The 18068-nt window shown below is 35.9% G+C and overlaps 1 protein-coding gene and 1 long non-coding RNA gene across 4 annotated transcripts in view; both read left to right on the top strand.

The window, feature by feature from the left end:
* MAP4K3 (mitogen-activated protein kinase kinase kinase kinase 3) overlaps nt 1-18068 on the top strand; it is a 182621-nt gene that overhangs the window by 74347 nt on the left and 90206 nt on the right. The window lies entirely within an intron of this gene.
* On the top strand, nt 26-11354 carry LOC145715942 (uncharacterized). Its single transcript, XR_014138249.1, has 2 exons — nt 26-5309; nt 8319-11354. It is a non-coding gene; the product is annotated as an uncharacterized LOC145715942 (long non-coding RNA).

Here is an 18068-nt window from a genome sequence, read left to right on the forward strand (position 1 = left end):
AATAAATAAAATCTTTAAAAAAAAAAAAAAGTTTCAAATTAATAAGCTAATTTCTACCTTAAGAAGTGTAAACAAAAAAAAAATTAAAAAGCAAATTAAACCAAAGGGAAGCAAAAGGAAAGAAATGATAAAGATTAGATTGGAGATAAATAAAATATAGAATGATGGAGAAAATCAGTGTAACTGTAAAATTGGTTCTTTAAAAAGACCTACTACTCTTGAAGAATGTACTCTTTAGTTAGTCCAACCAAGAAAAAAGGAGAGAAGACTAAAATTACTAAAATCAGGAATGAAAGAGGGACACTACTGCTGATCTTATAGAAATGTAAAGGATTATGAAAATACTATGAACACCTGAATGCCAACAAGTCAGATACATAGGTGAAATGGATAAATTCTTAAAAAGACACATCATCAAAACTGATTCAAGGAGAAATAGAAATTTTGAATAGACCCATAACAAATTGAAATTAAATTAGTAATCAGAAAACTTTTCACAGAGAAAAACCCAGGAACAGATGGCTTCACTGGTGAATTCTACCAAATGTTCAAATAAGAATATCAGTCCTTCTCAACTCCCTTCCACCCCTAAAAAGGGAAGGAATACTTGCCTACTCATTCGATGAGGTCAGTATTGCCCTGATATGAAACCAAACAAAGATTTCACAAGAAAACTATAGACTTCAACAAAATCATAGCAGACCACATCTAGCAATGTATAGAAAAGATTGTATACCATGACCAAATGGAATTTATCCCAGGAATGCAAAATTGGTTTAACATCTGAAAATCAATTACTGTAATACACCATATTAATAAAATAAGAAAAATCATCTCAACAATGCAGAAAAGGCAATTGACAAAGTCCAAAACCCTTTCATGATTAAAAAAAAATGAAACAGACTAGAAATAGGAACTTCCTTGACCTGATAAAGTGCATGTATAAAACACCCACACTTAATGATGAAAGACAAAGATGCCTTTCCTCCAATATCAGGGACAAGACAAGGAAATACATTTTCACCATATCTGTTCATCATTGTAGATCTTCCTAGGACAGTTAGGCAAGAAAAAGAAAAGGCATCGAGATTGGAAAGGAAAATGTAAAATTATCCCTATTTGCAGGTGATATGATCTTGTATCTAGAAAATCCTAAGGAATCCACTAAAATATTATTTAAACTGATAACAGATTCAGTAAGGTTGCATGATACAAGATCAATATTCAAAAATAATTTTATTTCTATACACAGGCAATGACATTCTGAACATGAAATTGTAAATCTAATTACAATAGCATCAAATTAAGATTACATGCTTAAAAACTAAGATTAAAATACTTAGATATAAATTTAACAAAAGAAACACAAGACTTGCTCATTGAAAACTATAAAACACTGGTGAAGGAAGATCTAAATGGAAATACATTCCATAGTTACAGATAGAAACTATAGATAGCTATAGATAGACTGTTAAGATGGCAGTACTTCTAAAATTGATACACAGATTCAACACAATTTCTATCAAAATCCCAACTCGTTTTTTGGCAGAAATTGACAAACTGACCCTAAAATTCATACGGAAATGCAAGGGACCCAGAATTGCTGAAGTTGTCTTAAAGAAAGAACAAAGTTGAAGGGCTTACTTACACTGTTCCATTTTAGAAGTTATTACAAAGCTGCAGTAATCAAGACAGTGTGGTCTCAATTGGCATAAGGATGGACTTATAGATCAGTGGAATAGAATTGAGCATTCAGAATTTATTTTTTTTTAAAGATTTATGTATTTGAGAGAGCAAGAATGAGAGAGAGAGGGAGTACATGAGAGGGGGGAGGGTCAGAGGGAGAAGCAGGCTCCTTGCTGAGCAGGGAGCCTGATCTGATGCGGGACTCGATCCTGGGACTCCAGGATCATGACCTGAGCCTAAGGCAGTCGCTTAACCAGCTGAGCCACCCAGGCGCCCCTGAGCATTCAGAATTTAATCCTTGCATTTATAGTCATGATTTGTGAGAATGTCTCCAAGACAAGTCAATGGGAAAAAGAATTTTTTTTTTTTAAATAAGTGATGCTGAGAATGAAATTGGACTCCTGCCTCACACCATACACAGAGATTAATGCAAAATGGATCAGACATCTAAGTGTAAAAGCTAAAACTATAAAACTTTTAAATGAAAACATAGGAATAAATTTTTGCAACCTTGGGTTAGAAAAACTAAATAAGTTAGATTATATCAAAATTAAGAACTTTTGTCCTAGAAAATGACTGGTAATTAACAAAGTGAAAAGATAATGTACAGAATGAGAGCAAATGTTCATAAATTATATTTCTGATAAGGGACTATATCTAGAATATATAAAGAACTCTTCCAGCTCAATTTAAAAAAGAGACAACCCCCCCCCAAAAAGAGGCAACCCAATTGAAAAACGGGCAGAGGATTTGAATAGACACTTCCTCAAAAAGGAATGCAGATGGCCAGTAGGTACATGCTCAAAAGATGCTCAGCAGCATTAGTTATTAGGAAAATACAAAACATTGAGACATCGCTTCATACCCATGAGGATGGCTGTAATTAAAAAAAGACAGTAACAAGTGTTGGTAGGATCATGGAGTGATTGAAACCCTCACACATTGCTGGTGGTAATGTAAAATGGTGTAACCACTTTGGAAAATAGTTTGGTAACTCCCCAAAATTGTTAGTGAGTTACATATGACTTAGCTTTTCCACTTCTAGGTATGTACACAAGATAAATGAAAATCTGTATTTACACAGAAACCTGTACATGAATATTCAGAGCAACATTATTCATAATGGCCAAAGAGTAGAAAAAACCTAAACATCCATCAACTGTGAATGGATAAGTAAAATGTATATCCACAGTGGAATATTATTTACCAAAAAAAGGGAATGAAGTATTGATACATGTATATAGTATGGATGAATGTTGAAAACTTTATGCAAAATAAAAGAAATTAGTCACAAAGGACCACAAATGGTATAATTCCATTTATATGAAATGTCCATTGGGCAAATTTACATAGACAGAAAGTAGATTAGTGCTTTCTTAGGGTTGAGGGAGGAATAATGGGAATGGGGAATGACTGCTAATGAGATTTGAAAGGTTTCTAAGATTGATTGCGGTGACAGTTGCACAATACTGTAAGTGTATTAAAAACCATTGAATTGTACACTTCATTTGGGTGAATTATGTCTCATTAAAGCTGTTATGAAAAACTATTCATTGCACTATTAATACTAGAAAGTAATGTTTATTGCTATATTAATACTTAAATTTAGAAGCAGCTAAAAATAGAGACTTGGACTCATCGATTACAGGTATGTAACTAATTATACTAGGAGGACTGCTGGGACAGCTAATTTTTTCACTTAGCAGAAAGATGGAGAAAGGTGGTAACTAGGAAAGGGTTGAAGTAAATGCAGGAGTAGGAAAAGGTTATGATGTTTGGAATTGAGAAAGAAGTCTCCTTACGGAGTTGCTGATGATAAAATATCTTGAAAAGGGCATGGTATGAGTTGGGAGCAAAAATAAAGAAGAGTGGGGAAGAAATGTAATTAACAGTGCTGTCCTTTGGAAAGCTCCGGAGGTTAAGGTAGCCTAAACTCCATAACCAACAACCTGGAGGGAAGCAGGAGGAAGGGGGACCAAGCAGGGAGACTCAGGATGGATACCAGGAGGAAGGGTTGGTGTTGGGCAGGTACCCACGGTACAGGATGTTCTTGTTTAGTTTTTATGGTCAGAACTTGTGAAGTTGTGAAATTTTGGTTAGCCTTTGTTTTTTGTTTTATTTTAAACATGCGGTTGTACTTGTCCTTTTTCAAAACCATCAGCTCTAAGTTGATGACCAGTTTATCTCATTTTGCATGGGATTTTTTTCCACTTTTAGTACTGAAAGTGCCATGTCCCAGGAGTCTTTCAGTCCTGGGCAAACAGAAGGTTGGTCACACTAGTTGTAAGATCTGCTGCTGATTTCTAATAGCTCTTTTGCTGTGTGTGCATGTGTAGATGACGAGGGAGAAATACACATTAAATGTATATATCAGTGGTAAAATTCAATTTGGAAAAAAAATGAATTATACAACCAAGAATTAGAGAAATACCACAAAATATTTGTTGCCTCTTCTGTTGTTGAGACCTTTATAGTTAGGCACTAGAGTTATCAGCAAGATGTGCTCCTTGTCCTAAAGTAGCTTACTGTCTAATAACAACAGTTCTTTGAGAAGACGACATCTTTTCCTCAGCAACAAGGGTGTGTTTTTAGTAGAAAAAAATTGAAAGAACTATTGGTAAGAATGTGGTGGTCCTGAAGTCTTCACAAGACTATAATTTCTGTGCGGGCAAACTTCATTTTCTTTACCACAAGATTCCCAGTGCTTGATAAATTGCCTGACACCTTGTAAACACTCAGTAAATATTTATTGGATAAATCAAAATAATGAGGAGTATATTGACTCTACAGAAGATATGTTAGAAATTTCTTAGAGATGCATCGGTTTAAACCAGGACTCTTTTGTTTGTTTGTTTTTGCTAATAAATAGCTAATGTTTATTCAGACTTTGTGCTAGGCTCTGTACGAAGTGCTTTGTTTGTTGACTCATTTGATCATATTAGTGTCCTGTTTTTTATAGATAAGGAAACAGAAGCACCGAAAGTTTAAATAGCTTGCCCTAATAGTGTAGATCTTGGATTTGAACCCTGGCCATGGAGCTCCAGAGCCTGCTCTTTCCCTGCTCTTAGGAGCTGACAGTGGTATGGAAACTGTGCTGTTAAGTTCAGTTGCATGTTTACTTAACCTAGAGCTAGTAAATGAAAAACTTTGTGGTGGAGCCACCATGTAACAAGCTAAGTGATTTCTATGCACATTAAATGAACTTCACTGGGGTAAGATATAAATGTTTCTTCAAAATCTGTATATCTGCGGGCGCCTGGGTGGCTCAGTTGGTTAAGCGACTGCCTTCGGCTCAGGTCATGATTCTGGAGTCCCGGGATCGAGTCCCGCATCAGGCTCCCTGCTCAGCGGGGAGCCTGCTTCTCCCTCTGACCCTCCCCCCTCTCATGTGCTCTCTCATTCTCTCTCTCTCAAATAAATAAATAAAATCTTTTAAAAAAACAAAAAAACAAAACCCTGTATATCTGCCTAAAATGGACATCTTCTGTGGAGAAATTAATGCATAACAAACAAACCAAAAGATAAACCGGCAAATAAACCCCTCTTTCTAAAGAACATCAAGTAAAGAGTTTAATTAGCAAGTTGTTCTTCACACTCAAATAAAATGGAGACGGGAATCTCAGGTAACTAATGGAGAAAGTAAAAATTTGTCTGCTGGAGTAACAAACACAGATAAAGCCTTAATATTTCTCCCAAGAATGGTGCAGTTGGAAAGCGTTGTAATAAACCCTGTCTTTGAGTGACTGTGGCTTGCTAATATCCTGAGAAACTATTCTGAAAATCATAGACCAGCAGAAACATGGCTATGTGTAATTATATCAAGAGCAAAACATCCCACTCTTGTCTGGAGCATCTTAAGTCATTTTGATATAGAGAAGCAGTCTTGATTTACAGCTGAGATGCACAGCTTCAGGTAAGGGGTTTCTGGATACAGCACCAGCATATATCTTAACTTGGTAGTTGCTAAGGAGAGGACGTTGGGTTCACTTTGCAGTCCAGTCCTGGAGTAGACCCCTTTACATACAGCTCTGCTTTGCTCTAAGCCTGTCACAGCACTACTACATGTAAATTTCACCTAAACTCCATTCCTCCCCAAATTTTACAATAACTGTTATCTTTTCCTTTGTTTTGTGAGATGGCTCAGTATTCCTCTGGTGTGCATTCTTCTTCATTGCAGTGCATCAGTAAATCTGAGTATCAGACTACAGGTTTGTTCCTGTGGTCCTTAAGCTGGTTGGGCTAGTGCACTGCCAACTCTTGGAGACTTATTTTAAAAGAAAACTAAAAATGAATCAGGATGAGGGCTCATGGCAGAGCTTGCTATCCAGTTCTTAGAAAGTGTTACAACTACCTGCATTGTGTTGTGGGTCTCTTGGGTGTCTTTTTCTTCTTTGTGTGTTTTAAAGTAAATTTTAGAGCCATAAGGAACTTTTTAGGTCTTCTTTCTCATTGGTTGTCAGATGTTTCACAACTTTGAAAACTTTTGTCATAGAAAAGATGTGACAGGGAAGTACTATTTGAACGGTCTCTTAAGCCTGACTCTCACATTTCCTGCTTTGAAAAAGGAGGCACCGCATTTATAATTTGCCCAAACTTACACATCTTACTTGTGGATCTGACTCCTCTGATTCTTGGCCCATTCTTTAGTTTTTCACACTAAAAAATAAGATTTAATTACAGTTACTTCTAATTACTCATTTGTGGTATTGCTTGCGGCACTAGTTTTTAAAGTAGAATGTAAATGCAGATAACACTGATTAATTAGGTAGCAACTCTTCTAAATGGGGAAACTCATTCCTTTTCCAACACAATGAAAAGTAGAGAGATTGATGAGCAGGGAAATTCATAGTAAGAAGAATAGGGTATTCTGTTTTGTTTCCATGAGAGCAACATTTAGTGAATTGTAGAGCAAAATTTTGAAAGTGTGAACAGCACTGGGAAGACCCTCACTCCACTAGTTTTTCATGGCTCTCTGAAGTTGCGTCTTATAAATTTTCTTTTCTGTCTCCCTTTGACATGAGTTTTTTCTTTCCCGAGAGGTAGGAGAGGTGCTTCCTCCCCTTTATTTTCATCATAGAGTGGAAGACACCAGGGGAATGATTGATCTGGCTCCTTTTCCCTCCTCCCTGGAGCGCTGTAGTAGGTCCCTTACCGCTAGTTGTTTACTCCATGCCTGGCTGTGTTTATGGCCATCATGAAGAGAATCATTGTTACATCATTTATGATAATTACTTCTCAAAGATTAATCATGGATTGCTTAGCCACTCTTGAATATATTCTGGCACGTTGTGGGCTTGAGGCTGACTATACTGGACAGCTTAGGTATTTACACATTGAAGGTAATGCTCAAAAAAAAAAAAAGACGTTTTATTTACTATATCTGCCATTTCCTCCTCATTTCCAATCCTGTGTGTCTGTTCAGTGGGTTTAACTGCATGAATCTTTATTTAGCATTCAGTTTAGTTAGAATAGAAGATACAAAGACAGGGTTCCTGTCTTCAAGGAGCTTGTTACCCAATGTGAAAATTAACTAGAGTGTTTATGTAGCATCCAAACTACAGGGAGTCACTCGTTGAGCCAAGAGTGTGTGTATATGAATTCTGGGGCAGTAAGGAATGGGGGTAGCTGTGACTAGAAAAACTTAATCCATTCCCAGGTCAATAAATATCAGGCTTTGACTGTTTACTCTGTGAAATGCTGTAGATAGGAGTATCTAGGCAAGATGCTCTATGAGAGGACACTGAGAGGACTGAGTAGCTCATATATCCTGATTCATTTGGTGGGTTCCATAGAGTTTGTGAGGTTCATTTCACTTGGTAGAATTAGGAAAGGAACAGTTCAGCTGAGCCTCCAGGGCTGGCTAGGATTTTGCTAGCTATAGGAGAATGGAGGGTATTTCATATGAGGATAGTGTGAAAGCACAGGTGGTGTTGGCCAAGTACTAGACCTGTTTGGGAAATAAGACTAGAGTGATATGCTCTGTCTGGGTATAGTGGGAAATAAGATGTGAAAAGCAGATTGATGATAGTTTATGGAGAACTGTAAGTAGTAGCCCAAAGATTTAGACTTTACCCTGTGGGCTGGGGAATTTTTTTTTTTTTTTTTTACAGGTTAGTAGCACAGTCAGTGTACAAATTGAGAAGAGAGACCCTGGGGGTAAGAAGACTTATTACGCTTACAGCATCCACAGTTGAGTGGCATGGAAGGCAGGGCTGACTGCATGAGATTTTAGGGGGGAAGAATAGGACTGAAACATGACTGGTAGGTTGCTAGGGGAAAGGGAGAGGAACAGTGTACATCTAAATTGAGGTTATGGGGAGAATAGTTTTGCTTCACTGTTTTCATTTTAGGGACTGATATTTTCTTTTATTCAGCTGTGGTTTATGCCTAAATAGCCTCAGGACCAGGAGCCACTAGAAAATTGTATTTTTAAATCAAGCCTGTGAGAGAAAACCAGACCGTCAGAGAGCTTGAAGCATCTCGAAGTTTTAGAACTATCCCTAACAATAGGATTGAGTTTCTTGTTGGTAAGCATTTGATAAAGGTAGAGAAATTATTGCCCATTATATTCTTTAGTTTTAGTTTAAAAACTATACCATGATTTATGTTTCCTTTTTCTGTTCTTACTCCAGAATGTTTTTCGAGCCTACTACAGACCTACTTTACATAAAGAAACTCTAGGCATGCTGGTATAATTTTTAATAAAGTAGGAGGGATATAATCCAGAGGACTGGTACTGAGAATTCACTTCTGAGTTATGGGTACCTGCTTTATTTTGAATCTTCCATCAGAGCTACATTGATAAACCAGGCTCTCAAAAGAAGAGCTGGATCCAGGAAAGAGAAAAAGAGACCTAGCAGGTTAGTCAGGAAATTTCAGGTTAAACCACTCTAACCTCACTGCCTGGAGACCGTCTGTTCACATTGGGGAATGTTTTCTCAAATATTTTTTTAAAAATGAAAGGGGGGTAGAATTTGGTTCTTTGGGTGTGAAAAAAAAATCTTACTACTTTTATGTATTTGGCACAGATACACACGCACACACACAGTATCTGTGGCATTAAAATTTTATTGGGAGAGGCCATTAGGAAAACAAGATTGAAAAACACTGTTAGGATTGGTTTGGTTTGGTTTTTTTAAAGAGTGGAAATCTTGTTTTCTTGAAACCAAAAACTAAACCTAATCATCTGTTGGAAACTCTTGGTATGTGGATCAGGATATTTTGATATTTTACCGTTTAGTTTCAGCAAGGAAATTTCTTTTTGATCCTATTGAACCCAAGGTCAAAGTTGATTTGTAACAATTTATGCAAATCTGAGTGATACTTATCTTAAGCATTGTTAATCATGAACACTTAGGAAAAGATGGCCAAACAAATAGACTGTAAGGTATTTTCATCAGATGATATAAAGAGTCATTTTCTTATGTGCAATCCTTAAGAATACTAATACTGCTATCATAGTTAATTTTTTCACTTATATTGGAATATTGAGAAGTCCATAGGATTATTAAATACTTCCTTTATATTTCTGCGTGGTACTAATTGTGATTTGAGTATTCCTCCCAAAACTAAACATTGGTTACTAGTTCTGTGGTTTTACAAAAAACTATTTTATAATTTTATTTTGTAATTACTTAAAGTCAGTTTCTTATCTTTTTAAAATCAGCCGTTGGATTTCATGGTCCTCTGGTAGTTTAAGATAGTAATTGGATTTTGGTACTTCTTGGTACTCTGGTAGTTTGAGACAGTGCTTGACAGCTTGTTTAAGAAAATAACAGCTCTGGGAAGTGAGCCACGGACTACTGAAATACTGTTAATTCCATTTATTGTTTCTATAATATGAAATGCAGTTTTATAAATTATGTATTTTTAAAGGTAGCAGATATCAAAGGTAAATTAAAATTAACTATGAAATACTTTTACATATAGCATAGATGGACATTCCTACTTCTCTGTGCTTAAAATAGAATGGAAGCAGGAAGGTTTGTGAATGAAGTACCCATAAGATGGGCATGGGAAATCTTACTTGTTTCCCATAGTCTAAGCTTAAATTTTTCTCTCTGGCCATGGGACACTGAGTGTGCACATGTGTGCATACATGTGTGTGGTAAAAAACATTTACCCTTCTTAACAAATTTTTAAGTTTATAGTACAGTATTGTTAACTATAAACACAATGTTGTACGGCAGATCTTTAGAACTTTTTCATCTAGCACGATTAAAACTCTATACCTATTGAGCAATAGCTCCTCATTTCTCTCCCAGCTCCTGGCAACCACCATTCTACTTTTTGTTTCTGTGGTTGTTGACTACTTTCGAGACCTCACATAAGTGGAATCTTGCCGTAATCATCCTGTGACTGCTTATTTCACTTAGCATAACGTCCTCAAGGGGCACCCATGTTTTTGCACATGACATGATTTTCTTCTCTTTAATGGTTGAACAATATTCCACTGTATATATCACCACACTTTCTTTATCTGTTTGTTCATCAGTGGACTTTTAGGTTGTTTCTACCTCTTGACTATTGTGAATAATGCTGAAGTGAACACGGGAGTGCACATACCTCTTTGAGATCCTATTTCAGTTCTTTTGGGCAAATATCCAGAAGTTGTATTGCTGGATCGTATGGTAGCTCTACTTTTTTTTTGTTTTTTTGAAGAACCTCTACTCCATTTTCCGTAGCAGCTGTTTCATTTTACATTCCTAGCAACAGTTTCCAAGTACTCAAATACCTCTACACTCTCACCAATATTTTTTTTCTTTTCTTTTCTCCCGTCCCTCCCGCCCTCTATCTACCTACCTTCCTTCCTTCCTTCCTTTCTTTCGCTATCCTAACAAGTGTTAGTTGATACCGCATTTCGGTTTTGATTTGCATTTACCCTGATGATTAGTGATGTTGAACATTTTTCATGTGTATGTGGGCTATTTGTATGTATTCTTTGGAGAAATGTCTATTCAAGTCCTTTGCCCATTTTTTTAATCAGGGTGTTTTGTTTTGAGATGTTTTGCTTTTGAGAAGTAGGCGTTCCTTATATATTATGGATATTAACATCAGATACATGGTTTACAAATATTTTCTCCCATTCTGTAGGTTGCCTTTTCACTCTGTTGATTGTTTTCCTGGTTGTGCCAGCAGTTTTTTAGTTTGATGTAGTCCCACTTGTCTATTTTTGCCTTTGTTGCTTGTTCTTTTTGTGTCATATCCAAGAAATCATTGCCAAGACCAATGTAATGAAGTTTTCCCCCAGTGTTTTCTTTTAGAAGTTTTACAGTTTCAGATTTTGAGTTTAAGTCTTTAATCCATTTTGAGTTGATTTTTGTGTATGGTGTAAGATAAGGGTCCAGTTTCATTTTTCAGCATGTGGATATCCAGTTTTTCCAGCACCATTTTTTGGAAAGACTGTTCTATCCCTATTCTGTAGTCTTGGTGCCCTTGTTCAAAATCGGTTGACCATATATGTGTGGGTTTGTTTCTGGGCTCTCTGTTCTGTTCCATTGGTCTGTATGTTGTGTTTATGCCAGTACCATTCTGTTGTAAGTACTGTAACTTTGTAGTATGTTTTGAAATCAAGAAATGTAAGGTCTCCAACTTGGTTCTTTTTTCTCAAGATTGTTTTGGATATTCAGGATCCTTTGTGGTTTCACATGACTTTTAGGGTCGTTTTTTCTATTTCTGCAAAAAATGCTACTGGGATTTCTATAAGGATTGCATTGAATCTATAGATTACCTTTGGTAGTAAGGACACGTTAACAATATAAAGCCTTCCAGTCTATGAATATGGGTATTTTTCTATTTATGTCTTCTTTAATTTCTTTCTGCAATATTTGGTAGTTGTTAGTGTACAAGTCTTTCACTTCCTTGGTTAAGTTTATTTCTAAGTATTTTATTCTTTTTGATGAGATTATAATTGAGATTTTCCATAATTTTCTTTTTGGACTATTCATTGCTCAGGTATGTAAACACAACTAATTTTTGTATGTTGTTTTTATATCCCACAACTTTGCTGAATTCATTTTTTAGTGCTTACAGTTGTCTTATGGAATCTTTAGGGTTGTTTTTTTTTTTAATTTACAAGATTATGTCAACTGCAAACATAATTTTACTTATTCCTTTCCACTTTGGATGCTTTTTATTTCTTTTCCTTATCTCTGTGGCAGAGGGCATTTAGAGTGATCCAGGGTAGATAAAGAATCAGAATAGGTGAGAATTCTTCTGGATATATCAATTCTTAAATGAGCGCTACTTATTTTAAAGTAATACCAATTACAAAATGGTTCTCCCATGTTTATTTTTTCTGATGAATATAATTTTAATTTTTTAATGTTCAGAAAAAGATTCAGTTGGTATTTTGATTGGTATTACATTAATTCAGGCATTAATTCATGAGATAGTTGCAATCTTTACCATAGTAAATTCTTCTATTCAAAAGTGAATTGTCGGGGCGCCAAGGTGACTCAGTCGGTTAAGCATCCGACTCTTGATTTCAGAGCTCAGATCATGATCTCAAGGTCATGAGATTGAGCCCTGCACTTGAGATTCTCTCCCTCTCCCCACCCCCTTCACGTGCACATACGGTCTCTCTCTTTAAAAAAAAAAAGTAAAGTGTCTTTCCATTTTTTTATCTTTTATCTCCCAAAATACTTTATGGCCTACAAATTTTAAAGCTTATCCTTAGATATATAATTTAATTTGCTATATTCTAATTTGTTAAGGATTTTTAAAAAATTGTTTCTGGTTGTTTTTTCAGTTGATTTTGGTTTGCTTGCTTTCCAGGGACATAATCATATATACTACAAATAATGAGAATTTTGTATTTTTACTATTTATCCACCTTATTTTTTTCCTCTTGTGGATTTCAGCTGCTTAGAATTTATAGAATAATTAATTGACTCATTAATATTCAATGTCCCTATCATGTGTTAGGAGACACAGTGAATAAGTAGACATACAGTATATTAGATATGGTAAATGCTATAGAGAAAAACAGAGCAGTAAGGGTGTTTGTGGGGTTGTGATTGTAGGTTGCTATTTTACATAGGGATATTAGAGAAGGTCTCACCTTGAAGGCGACAGTTGAGTAGAGCCCTGAAAGAAGTGAGGAAGCAAGCCATCTGGCAGGAAAAGAGCGCTTTAGGTAGTCTGAATAGAAAGTGTAAAGGCTGAGAGACAGGAGCTTGTTTATGGTATTCAAGGAAAAGCAAAGAGGACTGTGTGGCTGAAGTAGAGTGAAGAGGGAGAATAGTAGGAGAAATAATGTAGAATTACAAATAACAAGTCCTACTAGGTGGAAATAACAGCAGATAATAGTAATGAACATATGTGAAGCCTTGTTCTAAGTATTTAAGTATTCTTTCATCTAATCCTTACAAATAACCTTAAGAGGGGGAGGCACTATTATCTCCTTTTTATGAGGAACCTGAATTCAGAAAAAGAATATGAATGAATTTGCCCAAGATCATACAACTAGAAATTTTTGAAATCAGGTTTCATAGATCAATATTTTGATTCCAAAGTACATATCCTTTATCATGACACTGTGCTAGATATGGTGAATTGCTAGATATGGTGGGTCCAGTAGCCAAGTATAGATTCGATGTTCTAGAAATAAGGGAATTACTTAAGGTTTGACTTTAAGCTATTATAGTTAATATATACAAATTTTATGCCCCCCTCCCCCCCAAGTTTCTTAAAGTCAAGGAAAGTCTTGTTCATTTCTGGAACTCTACCTCCAGTCTCTAGCACATCTTTTTATATCACATTTGCCTCTCAGTGTATTGTGGTTGTTGAATATATTCTCAGGAGAGACTGAGAGACTATACAAAGAGTAACTTTTCACCTTTATCCAAGTTAAAGCATTAAATATTTTCACAAATAACATATATACACAAACATACACTCTTCACTCTTCACAGAGTTATAAGCTGGAAGGTATAACAAGTTGAGAAAACTTGCTTTTAAAATCTTAAGAAATGATAATTAAAAGCATTTTTAATTCTGACTTGCTCTGTTGTTAGTTGCTGTGCTAAATTACTGTTGATAATGCAAAGAATTATTTCATTATAATGACATTTGTCAAACCATGTCAGCTTATTAGGGTTATGAAGATGTTAAACATTTAGAAGAGAGACATAAAGATGACAAAAGGAAAATAAGAAAGCAAAGAAACAAAATAGGAAATAGGAAACAAAGTAAGAAACAAAGGGAATTTGAGGATGACTTGTAAATTTGTGTTTACTTCACAGGGGACAGAAAGGAAATAGGATACACAGTTTACAAATAGACTAAGACTTGGTTCCCTGAATACTGGTCTGTTGGTTCACCACTCAACACAGATAATCCTTAAATTTTCCTGGTGTGGTTTTCAAATAACCTCTACTTCTTTAGTGTGAAGAGAGACATGTCATCTGTCTTCATACAATGACTTGGAATTAGATGCATAAGCTGTTATGCAGAGCAAAATGACAGCTCTGCCTCCCACCATTAGTTCTGTTTTGACAGCTTCACCATATTTATCCAAACAACAGTACTTGTATAATTATTTTATTAAATTTTTAGTTACAATTTTATAAAAAAGTAAGTGGATAGTTTATTAATTCAAAATGCTTATGTTAATGTAAGAAGAGTAGGCTTTATAAATGTCCCCAATTTACACCAGTGAAAATAATTAGGCATACGAAAATGGCAGTCAGTTACATACGCATTCGACTTATGTATTATTTTGTTGAAGGAAAAGTCAAGAATTTTGTGAAATGTTGGAAATACAGTGATTGTCAGTTTGTATCTAAAAGGCAAGGAGGTATTAGGGATTCTGTGTTTTATCATAGTTTTCAGGGAAAGACCCACCTCCATGACATTCAAGTCTCCTCTTTTGTTCTCACACATAGGACTAAATATAGCTGTTTACAGGAAAGCATTATATACAAATAGAGAGAAATGCCTATAATCTGGTTCTCTTCTCTCTCTATTAAATAGAGCGACTAATACCTTGTTTGTTAATCCACGAAAACACTTGTGAAGCACCTATTACAATTTGGACAACCTTTTTTACAAATGGATAGTAATTATTATATCAGCATAGGATAATGTTTACTGTAATAACTAAACTAGAACATATGAGTGGCTTAACATAATCAAGTTTTATTTCAAGTTTATGTAATAGTGCAATGCAGATGCTCAATGTGTTGGATGACTTTCTTCCTTTTAGTGACTCAGGGACCTGGACTTCTTGCATTTCCTGGGGCCTCACAGTGTCATGTAGTTTGCTGATAGGGAAATAAATAGTGGGACAAGGACACATGACTTTTGTTCACTTTGCATTGGCAAGAACTAGTCTCTTGGGCACCTTAGTTTCACCCTGAGGGAAATGTTGTCTTTGACTAGATGATTGCCTCCCACCAATAACTTCTATGCAATGGAAGGGAGAACACAGATTGTTTGTGAATGGCTAGCCAGCTCTGTCAGAATAATAATAATGTTGATAGTAACAGTGTATTAGTTTCCTTTGGCTACTGTAACAGATTATCACCAACTTGGTGGCTTGAAAAGCACAAATTTATTCTCTTAGAGTTCTGGAATTCTGAAATCCAAAGTGAGTTTCACTGGGTCAGTATCCAGGTGTCTACAGGGCTGCATTCTCTCTGGAGACTCTAAGGGGGAATGTGTTTCCTTGCCTTTTCCAGCTTCTAGAGCTCCATTGCCTGCACTCCTTAATTCTTGGCTTCTTCCTCCATCTTCAAAGCGTAGCATCATGCTTCTTATCTTAAACTCAAGTCTCCCTCTGATTCCCTCTTACAAGGGCACTTGTGATTACATTTAGATAATTCAGGATAATTTCCCCATCTCAAGATCCTTAATTTTATCACATTTGCAAAAACCTTCTTGCCATATATAAGGTGATCTCACAGGTTTTAGGGATTAGGACCTTTCTACCTTTGGGGCCATTATTCAGCCTGCTGCAAATAGTTAACATTTATTGAACACTTAATATGTGTTATATTTATTCTGAGAACTTCTCAAGTCTTTGTATTTTTCTGCCTGTTTACTTGGTTTATTCATGATCTGCTCTGCTGGTAGGCTTGCCTGTTTTTCTCAAGTAGGGTTTCTTCCTTTCTTCTGTCTTCCTTCCCTCCATCCCTTCTTCCTTCCTTCCTGCCTCCCTGCCTGCCTGCCTGCCTGCCTTTTTTGGGAAGATGTATTCTTCACTTTAATGTCTAAAAATTTTATCAAAAATCCTAGACTCTCAGAGTTGGAAAGAATTTTTAGAGATTATCTATTCTAACCATCCTGGTCTACCAGTATCCAATTAAGTATGCTAGGATTTGGGGTAGGAGTACCTGTTTATTCTTTGGAGTGTATTTCTCTGGAGCTTTGAAGAAAGTTCTTTAAATCTATTAGACTCTCTTGGATTATTTCTGTATAGAGACTCTTCTTTTTTCCTGCCCAAACCTGGCTTTTTCAGTTACCTTTAAAAATTGAATTGTGGATTTTTTTCTTTGAATTCTTTTTCCCCACAAAAATGTTGAATTTAACTTGGCCATTCTCATAATCACTAGAAAATGACTTCATAGGAAAAAGGAGGCACTTTGGATTAACACCATTTTCTGGGAAAGATGTAGTTGAAGACTTAAAACCATTCACAGGTTTTTGTAAAACAAAGGAGTATCAAATAAGCAATTAATTGTATAAAATATCATAATAACTTGTTGAAATTAAACCAGAAAGAGACATTCTTGATTTAGAGTCAACATAGAGGAATTATGTCATATCATAGATGCATTCAGGCAACAGTTTTATGGATCGTATATTAGTTGCTAGGGATACATAGATGATTAAGGCATAATCCTGTCCTAGAGGATATAATATTCTAGTAAGAACGTAGACATTCAGACGTTGATGCAGTGTCGTAAGGGCTATGATATGTACAAAGATCACAGTAGAAGATGCAATGCTTACAGTTGTGAGTAACAGAAACCACAGCTCAAGGTAGTTTAAACAATTCAGGGTAGTTTAAACAATTCAGGGAACTTATTGATCACGTGCAGGTATATCGGAAGCTTACAGAGGCAGATGAGGCTTGCTACAGAGGCTCAAGTAAGCCTTTCTCCTTCCCCTGTTTTCCTGTTTCTCCTCAGTGCTTTCTACAGATCAACTTTATTCTAAAACTGGCTCCCTTTGAAGATGTGCAATGAGTACCCCCAGAAAGAGAGCTGCTGTCCTCTAACCATCAAACAAAAGTCCTAGGGTTCATTCTGACTAGATCAACTTTGATCTCATGTAATCCCTTCACTGGTTTGGGGAAAGTACAGTGGAGAATGAGATGAAAAAGCAGAATTTAGAACTTTCCAAGTATTTAGTATATCCCTGAAAATTGGTATTAGTCTTATTTGGTTTTATTATTTCTAATTAGATTTTTAAAATTTATTATTTCTAATTGGATTTTTCTTAATATAATGAAAATCAGGAATTCTTAATGGTTTGAAGTAAACTCAGAAGAGGATCCTAATTCAGTGATTTTCTTCTGAAATTTTGGAAGCATAAAAATTTCCTGTTTTTCCTTTGGAAATCTTTGACTCACTTCATTGCAGAAATTAAGAACCTGACATACTCTTTTCTCTGTTACTTCTTCCGTTGTAACTGGGGCAATAGGGTAGGTTTTGACATTGGGTTCAAGTGGTTCATGGCTAGGCTACTTTAAGTCTCAGTTACATTTATAGTAGGAAAATGCCAAGGCAAGAAATGTCAGGGCTTGATGACATAATGACCTGATACGATTTGAGCTGTAACTTGGGAAACCTGTTTCTTACTTTGCCAGCAATAAGAAGCTGAATTAGTAATGCACAACTACTTGCATTTGAATGTAAGTACTTCCATTTGTTCTTTCTGCACAGTCTCTGGTTCACCACATTTGCAGTCACTGCAGTTCTCTTTCTCTCTGTCACAAGTATTCTTTCAGGAGCCAGAGCGTGTGACACTGCTATAGGATTGCCAGATCTTATTTTGAAGAATTTGGGCAAGAAGGGAGTAGAAGGAGAGAGCTTACTTACTAATAGTCCGACGGTAAATAGAATCCCACTCTGCATCCCAGTACAGCTGGTGAATAAGGCCCTTGAATCCAGGAGAAGCCTGTGTATGTGGGCCATCTGGTAATCCAGCACTGCTGGGGTGTAGGCCTCTCCGCTCTGGAGCCTGTGCAGGTGTATTTGACACTCCTGGTGGATAAGGGTTCCTGCCCTAACTTAAAAAAGAATTACTTCCTTGTGCTCAAATTGTATTAAGTGTTATTTGTTAATAAAGGAACAAAGCCATGTATGTTTTCTAATGAATTATATGATGATTATGTCCAAGGCATAATATTAATAATAGCAAATGCTTACATAGCC

The sequence above is a fragment of the Leptonychotes weddellii genome, chromosome 10 (assembly GCF_054177405.1).
Source record: "Leptonychotes weddellii isolate Sample4059 chromosome 10, ASM5417740v2, whole genome shotgun sequence".
Lineage (NCBI taxonomy): Eukaryota > Metazoa > Chordata > Mammalia > Carnivora > Phocidae > Leptonychotes > Leptonychotes weddellii.